Source organism: Podarcis vaucheri (genome assembly GCF_965113315.1).
Source record: "Podarcis vaucheri genome assembly, chromosome: 2".
In the NCBI taxonomy this organism is placed as follows: domain Eukaryota; kingdom Metazoa; phylum Chordata; class Lepidosauria; order Squamata; family Lacertidae; genus Podarcis; species Podarcis vaucheri.
The window spans coordinates 132,835,520-132,847,218 of NC_138760.1; positions in this window are offsets into that span (position 1 = coordinate 132,835,520).

Here is an 11,699-nt window from a genome sequence, read left to right on the forward strand (position 1 = left end):
ACTATCTACCGGAAAAAAACACACACCAACCGCTACTTACATGCACAATCACACCACCACCCTGCACAAATAAACTCCGTAGCCAAGACTCTCATCTCCAGAACCAAACGCCTGGCTGACAAAGACCACTTGACAACTGAGTTACAGAATCTCTCAAATGTGTTAATCGCCAATGGATACCAGAAAAACAGGGTTACGAAGCTAATCCAAAAAGAAACACCCCCCAAAAACCAAGACACAGAAGAAAACAATGGCATGGCCCTCCTTCCTTATATCAAGGGCACTACAGACAAAATCAGCAAAATCCTCCATAAACACAATATCAAAACAGCCTTCTGCACCAACCAAAAAATAGCCAATATCCTCAGAAACCCAAAAGACAAAATCCAGCTGGAAAACCAAGGGGTCTATGAAATACCCTGCAAAGTCTGCCCAGCCACGTACATTGGACAAACAAACAGACGAATAAATGCACGTATCGCAGAACACAAGAATGCCGTCAAAAAAGAAGAAAAAACTTCCTCTCTTTTCCAACACATGAAAGAAACAGGACACGAAATTAATTTTGCAGATTCCAAATTGCTCTTTAACATGGAACATCACCACAAGAGAATAATCATGGAAGCCATCGAGATAGAGAAGCACCCTCACAACATGAACAAGCGTGACGACACGTCCCGCCTGCCAGACATCTGGAAATTAGCCCTCCCCACAAAAACCGACACCAGAACCAGAGGCACACAGAACGCCGTCACCAATCAACCACACCAGACCCAAACCCAGACCCTCTCCACAGACATATTACAGACTCCATCCAGTAGCCAAACTATAGTGGCACCTCCGGATGCTGCACCCCCCTGCAATCCCTACACAGATCTGGCTGGCACAAGGCACAAAACCACAGCTCGCCCCTATACACGAAGCCAAGCCAGAGCACAACTAAATGCAGCACAGCCATCTTCTCAGAAAAACTCTTCACAAGCTCAAGAGGTCAAGACACGAAAGCTTTAGCAACTAATCTACACTTAATGACCCACCCAGTGATATTCAGAATATCACTCATGAAATCACCCAAGATATCCCTCAAGTAATTAAGGAACAAAAGAAGAAAAGGCACACTAATCTAGGAACTTCCTCTCTGCCCAGAACGTTGGAGGCTATACACCACACCCCTCAACAGTATTTATAGGAACTCAAACACCAGACTCTGCTCTGTTCCAGTAACAAGAAGCCGAAAGCACCAGCCTGAAGATGACGAGTGAGACTTCGTCGAAACGTCGCACAGACACCCCGACTCTTACACGGGAAGACACCCGAAGACACCAAAACCTGCATTCCTGTACCCGTGAAAATCTACGAAAGCATGCATATATATATATATATCTATATCTCTGACTGAACTTCAGGAAGAACTTTCTGGTGGCAAGAGCTGTTCCACTGTGGCAAGAGCTCTTCCATCCTTGGAGGTTCTTAAGCAGAGGTTGGGCGGCCATCTGTCATGGATACTTTATTTTTTTAAAAAAACATAATTGTTACAAAATATAAGCAAAATATTGCAAATACATACATACCTATTTCAAATGAGCACATATGTATGAAAAAAGGAACAAAAGAGAAAAGAAGAAGAAAAGGGGGGAAATAAAGAGAAAAGAGGAAGAAAAGTTGGAAGAATTTCTTCCAAGTTTATTCTACAAATATCTCAATACAAACACAATAATAAAACTTCATTGATTGACTTCCATGGCTTACACTCCACTTCCTATATACATTTTAAGCAAGGTTGTATCTGTTATTCCGTATTTTTCCCATGCAAGGTCACACAAATACTCTAATCGATAAGTTTTCTAAATCTTTCCTAAATGGGTACTTTAGTGGCGATTTCTACTTTCCAAGGGGTTAGAATAGATGACCTTGGGGGGTCCCAACTCCAACCATTGTATGATTCTTCACGAAGGGCCTGACACAGAGCAGGAGGTGCCCGTTTGGGAACCACCGCTCCACGCAGTGCCAGGGGCCGTATTCCCCCAAGTGAGCCTATGGGTCTCAGGGAATGTGGGGTGGGGGGCCTCCCAGGGCCCTCTCCTTGCCCAACTCGGTCACACCACCACATCTGCCAGGCAGGAGCGCCCGGGTTCCACGGTGCCTGGCACAGGAGCCCTGCCCTGCCCTTGACCACCGCTTTTGCCCAGGGAAGCCATCTCTGGGCAGGCTGGGCGTGGCTCCCTCGCGGTGGCTTCCCTGGCCAGCTCCTAAAAATGGCACTATAATCAGGGTCCCTGTAATTAGCCTCTCGGCCTCCTCTCTCTGTGGGAAGCGCAAGGAGCAGCTCAGCTGGGAGGGGGGCATCGTGTGGGATGCGAAGAACAGAAAGGAGGTGCCAATGGGGCACATTTGGGGGCAGTTGGGCCCTGAGGACTCTGCATGGTGGCAAGTCAATCTGGTTCTGCATATCCGGCCCTGGAGTCCATCTCTGACTGCGTGCAAGAGAGGCCCAGGGGTATTTTGGTTCATTGACTGAATTTCTACAACACCCTTTATGTGTATATATATTTGTGTGCGTGTATATATATAGATATATATAAGGGACGCGGGTGGCGCTGTGGGTTAAACCACAGAGCTTAGAACTTGCCGATTAGAAGGCTGGCGGTTCAAATCCCCGTGACAGGGTGAGCTCCCATTGCTCAGTCCCTGCTCCTGCCAACCTAGCAGTTCGAAAGCATATCAAAGTGCAAGAAGATAAATAGATACCACTCCGGCGGGAAGGTAAACGACGTTTCCGTGCGCTGCTCTGGTTCGCCAGAAGCGGCTTAGTCATGCTGGCCACATGACCCGGAAGCTATACGCCGGCTCCCTCGGCCAGTAATGCGAGATGAGCGCCGCAACCCCAGAGTCGGTCACGACTGGACCTAATGGTCAGGGGTCCCCTTACCTATATATATATATATATATATATATATATGTATGTGTGTGTGTGTGTGTGTGTATATATGCTTTGTTTATTTGGTTTTCAAATCAATGTTTCACAATCACATATCCAATATACAGTGGTGCCTCTGGTTGCGAATGGGGTCCGTTCTAGAGGCCTCTTTGCAAACATGAGCAGAACACAACCCATGTCTGCACTTCCGCGGGTCACAATTCGCCGCTTCTGCGCATGACGTCATTTTGCGCGTCTGTGCATGAGAGAGCGGTGAAACCCAGAACCCTTTCCGGTACTTCTGGGTTGCCGTGGGACGCAACCTGAAAATGCTCAACCTGAAGCAAAATGTAACATGAAGTATGACTGTATGACTGGATACAGAATTAACCTGTGCCTCCATGGACAGCTGTGAGCCCAAAATGACTCCCAGGCTGCACACCTGGTCCTTCAGGGGCACAGGTACCCCATTCAGGACCAGGGAGTCCCCCACCCACCCCCCGTCCCCCAAAACAGTACATCTGTCTGGTCAGGATTCAACCTCAATTCCGAAGCGCATCTCTGCGCACTTGTAGACAGTGACTTGCCTTTGCCGTTTCGCGGCCCCTTTGCTCCTTCCCTCCTGGCCAGCCAGCCTGCAATTTCCACCCTGGCCTGGCCCTAATTGCAGCCCTTGAGAGCTGCCTGGATCCGGCCAAGAGACGTCTATCTATATCTGCCATATGGGCCCACCTATTTTCTCTCCCTGGGTAGCTCTGAGTTGCAGCTGCAGAAGGGAGGGGAACCCGATCACTGTTCAAAGCAGCCCAAGGCCTGGTTGTGGGGCCGGCCAGCTTGGGGTGGGGCTGTGGTGGAGAGGGGCAGAGGGCAGGCACCCCACAGCCGCCCAGAGTGAGGGAACTGGCCAGAGAATAGCAGGGCCCCCTTCTGCCCAGTGCTAGAGTCAGCCGGAGTTCCTTTGGCGAGGAGAAGGCGGCTTCAATTCTGTGACTTCTCTTCACACAGAATTGCAGTGCCCTATTAAAAGGTGGGGGTTTTTTTTATTTTGAGTATGGATTTTGCGGTTTTTATATTTTGATTTTATTCTGTAAACCGCCCCAAAACCTGCGGGTATAGGGCGGTATATAAATTCAGTAAATTAATAGAGTTGGAAGGGACCCTAGGATCATCTAGTCCAACCCCTGAAAGTCAGGAATTGAACCCACAACCTTGGCATTATCAGCACCGGAACCTCGCCAGCTGTGCTCTCCCAAGCCCACATTCCCAGCACTTAGGGAAGTTTTTAATTTCTGATGCTGTGGTGTTTTTAATATTCGGTTGGGAGTGGCTGGGGAAACCCCACCAGATGGGCAGGGTATAAATAATAAATTATTATTATTACGTGAGAGGTAGTGTGGCCCAATGGTTAGAGTGCCTGATAAAGACTCGGGAGAGCAGGGTTCGAATTCCCACTCCACCCTGACGATCTATGTCAGGGGGAGGCAACCTAAGGCCCGGGGGCTGGATCCGGCCCAATCGCCTTCTCAATCTGGCCCACGGATGGTCCGGGAATCAGCGCGTTTTTACATGAGTGGAATGTGTCCTTTTATTCAAAATGCATCTCTGGGTTATTTGTGGGGCATAGGAATTCATTCCCCCCCCCCAATATAGTCCGCCCCCCCCCACATGGCCTGAGGGATGGTGGACCGGCCCACGGCTGAAAAAGGTTGCTGACCTCCTGTTCTTACAGTGGCCAACCAGAGCGCCCCCCCCAGGGAAACCCCCCAGGAGGATTCGAACCCAAGACCCCCGTCTCCTCCTGGGGTTTCCAGCAGCCGAGATTCAGAGCGTCCAGGGGGCAGAGCTGAGCTATCCTATCCAATAGCCACTTCCTCCTCCTCCTCCTCCTCTGCCACCTCGAGAGGCAGTGTGGTGCATTGGTTAGAGGCCAGGGATTCCAGTTTGCACGTGGAGACCAGGAACCCCCTTGGATGACCATGCGACCTGCCCAACTTCTCAGGGTCGCTGTGGGGCTTGGGCGAGGGGGGCGACGGGACATGAATGCAACAGGCGCGTAATACGACCGTGGGAAGGAAGGCAGAGGGGCTGCCTTGGCACATAGAAACTGCGGAACTCCCCGCCACAAGAGGCAGCGAGGGCCACGAAGGTGGCTGGCTGGAAGAGGAGCCTTCGGCGCATCTGCGAGAGCCAGGACACTTCTGTATCCCTCTGTCTCTGGGGTGGAGTCCCCCAGGATGGCGAGGCCAGGAATGTCCTCTCGGGAGGCGGCCAAGCGCCTGGGCTATTCCTGGCAGCGGGCGGGCGGGGTGGGAGCGAGAGGCCGCAGAGTCGACCGGAGCCAAGTGGGACTCAGCGGAGGAGCGCCTGGAAAATAGTTTTTTTGCTTGCGGGGGAGATGTCCAGGAGAGCCGCCGACGGGATGAGGGTCTGATATCTACATTTTTAAAAGAGCAAAACTCTGTCCAAGCCAGCCGGTCCCCCCCCCGCCCCGTTGTGTCGACACGCTCTGCACATGTTCAGAGGCAGATTGCGCGCGCGCGTATATATATATATCAGGGCTGGAAACTCGATCTTAAATGGGACCCGGGTTTCCTAAATGCGTGGACACGCTCTGCACATGCTCAGAGGGCAGAGGCTAAGCCCGGTTGCGTGCGCGTGTATATATATTATCCATCCTCCTTGTTGTTACTTAGTCGTTTAGTCGTGTCTGACTCTTCGTGACCCCCTGGACCAGAGAACGCCAGGCACCTCTGTCCTCCACTGCCTCCCGCAGTTTGGTCACTCATGTTAGTAGCTTTGAGAACACTGTCCCACCATCTCGTCCTCTGTCGTCCCCTTCTCCTTGTGCCCTCCATCTTTCCCAACATCAGGGTCTTTTCCAGGGAATCTTCTCTTCTCATGAGGTGGCCAAAAAGTCTTGAATCCTCAGCTTCAGGATCTGTCCTTCCAGTGAGCACTCAGGGCTGATTACCTTCAGAATGGATCACTTTGATCTTCTTGCAATCTATGGGACTCTCAAGAGTCTCCTCCAGCACCAGAATTCAAAAGCATCAATTCTTTGGCGATCAGCCTTCTTTATGGTCCAGCTCTCACTTCCATACATCACTACTGGGAAAACCATGGCTTGAACTATACGGACCTTTTTCGGCAAGGCGATGTCTCCGCTTTTTACGACGCTGTCTAGGTTTGTCGTTGCTCTTCTCCCAAGATGCAGGCCAGGCGTCTTTTAATTTCCATCCCCAAAACCAGCCAGCGGCCCAGCAAATGCAGGGACACGCTGTGCACGCGTTCAGAGGTGCGCGTGTATATTTTGGATGGAAGCTCCCATTTCAGAAGGGGCGCAAGGCTTTTGCTGCGCCCCCGAACGTCTTTTGGGAATGGTGAGGGGGGGGGAGATAAGGATATGGGGGGGCTTCCATTTCCTCCCCCCCCCACTGAACAGCTGCTGCTGCGTCGTTGCGCTTTGAACGGCGTTTCCCTCCTTAGAGAGAAATATATTTCTATATTTTTTTTCCTGGGTGGGGGGATTTCAAAGGAAGGTGGGGGTCACTCTGCACCCACCGGCGCCCCCTCGCTCTTCTCCCCGCCTCCCACCCCCTCCTGCCAGGGTCTGCGCGGCCTGCCGGGCCCGCCAGGTGAGAGGGGGCAGGACAAGGCCCCCATTGATGGGGCGGAACAAGCCCGGCTTTGTGCCGCCTCCTGGCGGGCGGCGGTTTGCAGGCCGGCCTGTGAAAACAGCAGCTCGGGGAGGGACTGAGCGCCATTCATGAGCCAGGATGGAGCCCGGGGGGGGGGGGGCGGTGAGGCAGCAGCTCGGAGGGGGGGGGCTGGGGGTCAGCCCAGGCCACGATTCCAAGCTGCGGGGAGGGAGAGAAATTGCGCCAAGGGAAGCCACCGAAAGACCATTTTGCATTTTGTTTTTTTTAAAGGTGGGGGTCCTGCGGATTTAGGCGGGATGCTTCCTGTCCAGGTCTGTTTTGGCGAGGCGGGAGGAGCCGTATCCATCCTTGGGAGGTTCAGAAATATGCCAGGAATTTCGGGGGGGGGGGGAGAAAGGCTGTTCTGCAAAAGAAAAAGCAACTTTCCCTTCCAACTGGGAGACGTAATTTTGGGGTTGGGAAAGAGGTGCCTGTCCCTGGAAATGGGAACCCTTCATCCTGCCCCCCCCCCCGTGTCTTAAATTTGCGGGAGGCAGGCTGCGGTGAAGTGGGCAGCAAAATGCTGCGGCGCTCTGCGTGCGCTCAGCCAAGGGATGTGGGGAGGTGTGGGGCGCACAGGAAGAAGTTATAGGGTAGTGGGGCAGGGAGCGTGCCCCAGAGAGACTGGAGGAGGGCGATGATGATGATGATGAAGAGAGGAACTAGCCCAAACCCCCGCAACGCATGAATAAAAAGTAACCAGTGTTTCCCATCACTCTTTTTTTTTTCAGCGGCGGCGGGGGGACCCAAATAAAGGACAGGAGGGCAGAGAAGCAAGCGCCCCCCCCCCAGTGGACGCCAAGAGAAACTCCAGGTGTTTGGGACCCAGGAATGGGGCAGGGCTGGGAGAGGGCGATCTGGTGACACGGGGGCGGCGTTACCTGGAATACCCTCCTTTGCAGGGTGGGGAAAGGAAATGAAGGTGGCAGGTGGGAGACTAAACAACGCCGCCGCCCCCCATATACAGCTCGGCTCATGGGGCACGGCTGCCCCCTAGTGGCGGAGGGGGAGACTGCACTGAGAAAGCCAGACCGTGCTGGACTCGGGTGAAGACGGGAAGGGGCTCAGGCCAAAGGGACTCCGGGTGGGGCTGAGCAGATGCCCTCAGGTGAAGCCCCCCAAGGAGGATTCAGGCACAAGACGCTTCTCCCCTCCTGAGACTTCCAGAAACCGAATTTGCCTAATCTCTATCAAAGCAGTTCCTATTGGTGGCAATCCTTGTCTCCTGTGGCAGGGAGTTCCACGTGCTGCATAAAGGGCTTTATTTCATCTGAATCTTCCAGCATTCTTCTTCCTTGGAAGTCCCCAGCCCTGCAGCCTTCCTTCCAAGAGGAGCCACTCCTTCACCCCAGGGCAGCCCTTTCCTGAACTTTTCCCAGCTCTACAACATCCTTTTTAGGCAAGGAGACCAGAAGAGGACACAGGACTCTGAAGGGAGCTGAACCGCAGATTTATAGAACAGCATTAGGATATTGGCAGATTTGGAAGAGTCGGGACCATGAGGGCAACTTAGTCCAGCTGCCTGCAATTCCCCCCACCGACATGGGATTCGAACCCACAACCCTGGGATTAAGAGTCCCGTGCTCTGCAATCTCTTTCCTAATGATCTCCAGCACAGGAGCTGCCCTCTTATACTGCCACTCCGCCTTACAAAGAGGTCTGCAAAAGGGACGTGAAGGTTGGCGATCCCTTGCGGACCACCACGGTCAGGTTGTGCGTCCGTAGGAGTGACCAGAGGAGGAATGGCCGCTGGGAGGAGCAGAGTTGATGATGAATATTAATTGAATTTGTTTACCGCCAGATGCCCATAGATTTCAGGGCGGTTCACAACCTAAAATTACGAGTTACAGATGGGTAGCCGTGTTGGTCTGCCATAGTCAAAATAAAAAAAATTCCTTCCAGTAGCACCTTAAAGACCAACTAAGTTAGTTCATGGTATGAGCTTTCGTGTGCATGCACACTTGGTATCTGAAGAAGTGTGCATGCACACGAAAGCTCATACCAAGAACTAACTTAGTTGGTCTTTAAGGTGCTACTGGAAGGAATTTTTTTAAAATTACGAGGAATGCCTTGGTTGCTTCTGCACAGCTGGACGCCTTCGTCTGCCCTGGCTGCAACAAAACATGTCTCTCCCATCTCTGTCTCTACAACAGCAGCTCTTGTTATTAAATATACCAAGAAAAAAGCACACCAAGCTCTCTGGCCAATATAAATTTCAGTAGTGGGAGTGCTCCCTACTCGCACAGCAATAGTCAATTGTAACAAAAACTAATCCATTCAAAAGTATGTACCTCGGGTTACATACGCTTCAGGTTACAGACTCCGCTAACCCAGGAATAGTGCTTCAGGTTAAGAACTTTGCTTCAGGATGAGAACAAAAATCGTGCTCCGGCGGCGCAGCAGCAGCAGGCCCCATTAGCTAAAGTGGTGCTTCAGGTTAAGAACGGACCTCTGGAATGGATTAAGTACTTAACCTGAGGTACCACTGTATTCTGACAAGGATTACAAACTCAAATAGAGATTATAAACTTCAACAGAGATTACAAACTCAAAAGGATATGTATAACACAATAATTCGCTACAGAATCAGAGATAAGAGTTTATGAGTAAAGTTAATGTTAGTCCATAGTCAGACTTGACGTGAAGGTCTTAGTTTCAATCATTGAGCAGAAGTCAGTTATGGATCAGAAACCAGGACAAGGCCTTGTTTCAATGTATTCACCTTCACCAGCTAATTTTTAAGGGGTCGTGTAAGTTTTTAAGAGGTAATATAAGTGTGGGTAGATTGACTATTGCTGTGCGAGTAGGACCACTCCCACTATTGAAATTTGTATTGGCCAGAGTTCTTGGTGTGCTTTTTTCTTGGTCTACTGCAGCAGCGATAGCAGCAGGGACTGCAGCCTGCCAACCCTTTGACTTCACCCACAAAGTCGCCCTCCCTTGAAAGACAGATGCCAATCAACTATGACCACGTCAGCTCTTGCCTTTTTGCTAAACTAGAAACTCTGCCTCCTTTCTTCATAAGGGGAGGGGGGTCTCTACCCCCTCGGTCATTTCAGTTGCCCTTGCCCCACCCTGCAATATCCTCCCTGAAGCGAAGCAACTAGAACCGGCAACTAGAATGAGGCTGCCCCATAGATTTGGAGAATGGCCTTGTTAGATGGGCAGATTTATTTCCAAGCCTCTTCCTCAGGTTCCCTTGCATGGAGGGGGGTTTGGCCCCCACCCAGAGGGTCAACTCCTTTACTTCGGCCTCACTACTGGTCTGCCACCTCAGGTTCGGACCCCACAGGCATTATATAGGGTGGACTGAAAAAGATATACCAAGAACTCTGGCCACAACTTTCTGTTTAAGGAATAATTCCTACTCAAGAGTTGAGATGAAAAACGTGTATATTCTGCTTAAAAAAAATTGTTGTGCACTGGTATTTCATGTACCTTTGTACCACATCACTGCATATTTGAAACTACATTATTTTGTACTTAAATGTTGTATCATTATTTCTGTACTTAAACTAGCTTCAAACCGTGATTCTTAGCAGAATATACACGTTTTTCATCTCAACTCTCAAGTAGGAATTATTCCTTAAATTGAAAGTTGTGGCCAGAGTTCTTGGTATATCTTTTTCAGTGCATTTCCAACAAGAACTCAAATTTCTTTAACGATTATATAGGGTGGGCCTGCGAGCCACTGCGGGCCCCACTCAGCCCCCCCCCCGGATGTTTCTGGGAAGCCTGTGATGCACAGGGGGGGGGGCCCGTTTCCAAGCCCCCTGCCTCTTTCATGCATGTTTGCAGGCCCTCTGCGCGTGCTCAGAGACTCTGCTGCTCGTTGGCATGCAATCCCATAGAAAGGGTCTGGGGAGCAGTTTTGTTGCTCCTACGCCAGAGTCGGGGGGGGGGGGAGACTGATAAATTAGTGGAGAGCACACACACACACATGGAGAGGGGGGAGAGGGAACCCCCCCTCCGGAAAGAGCAGCTTTTATTAAAATCAACATGTTCCAGAAGCAGAGATTCAAGTTGGGGGGTGTGAGTTTAATAACAGAAATAAAATTAATGGGGGGGGGGGGAAAGCAGCGAATGAATATGGGCATGCTGAGGGAGGGAGGGGGGAGGCCAAATAGAGCGCAGAGCCATGCATGTGGGTCACCGCCAGCCCCCCCTGACCAGGACACCCCTAGGGGAATAGAGGAGTAAAGACCCAAAGGGATATGGGGGGGGCACTGGGTTCCTCCCCACTGACCTTGAGGTCAGATGCCTGGGTGGGGAGGCCACATGAACCGCACCAACCCAGCTCTGCCCCCCAATAATAATCATAATTTTATTATTTATATCCCATCCATATGACTAGGTTGTCCATGACATTCTTGGGGAGGCGGCCAAATGGGAACATCCTCCTCAACCTTGTTTTTTTTTTTGGGGGGGGGGGTTCCTGGCATAGAAACACATGCATGGGGGGGCTCTCTTTTGTCCCACCCTCCCTCCCCAATCTCCACACCTCCTTGCATAGATGAGGAACAGGGCCACGTCCAAAGTGCTAAACCAGAAATATTTGGGGTGGGGGTGGGGGGAGAAAGAGAGGAGCGGGAAAGGGGGTTTGCTTAGGCCTCTACTTGGGGGGGGGGGTGGTGGGAGGGACAAGAATCTAGGAAACCGTATTTTCTGATAACCATTATTGAGGTAAAAACTCGACCCCTTCCCCCTACAAGCTTAGCATTCCCCAAATACCTTAGAAACCATTTTTTCTTTTTTTAAAAAAAGTGCCCCTACTTTGGGGTGAGGGGGCTGTCGGCGGGAGGTTACAGGGCCCCTCCCCACATTCTCTAAAATAAAGTCTGTCGCAGGAATCCTCTTTGGGGTCGGGAGCTGCACCCCAAAAGCCCCCAGCCTGGCCCCTCAGAAGCACTGTTTGTCTCCGTGGGGCAGAGGGAAGACCTCACCCCCAAAGCCTGCAAAGCTCAGAGGTGGGCAGGGGGGGGCTGCGCAGGAGACCCACGGCAAAGAGAGGGCTGCCTTCCAAACACAGTACCATGCCTTTAAAAACCCCGCCGAGGGAGGGGCAAGGAGGTGCTCCCCCAAAG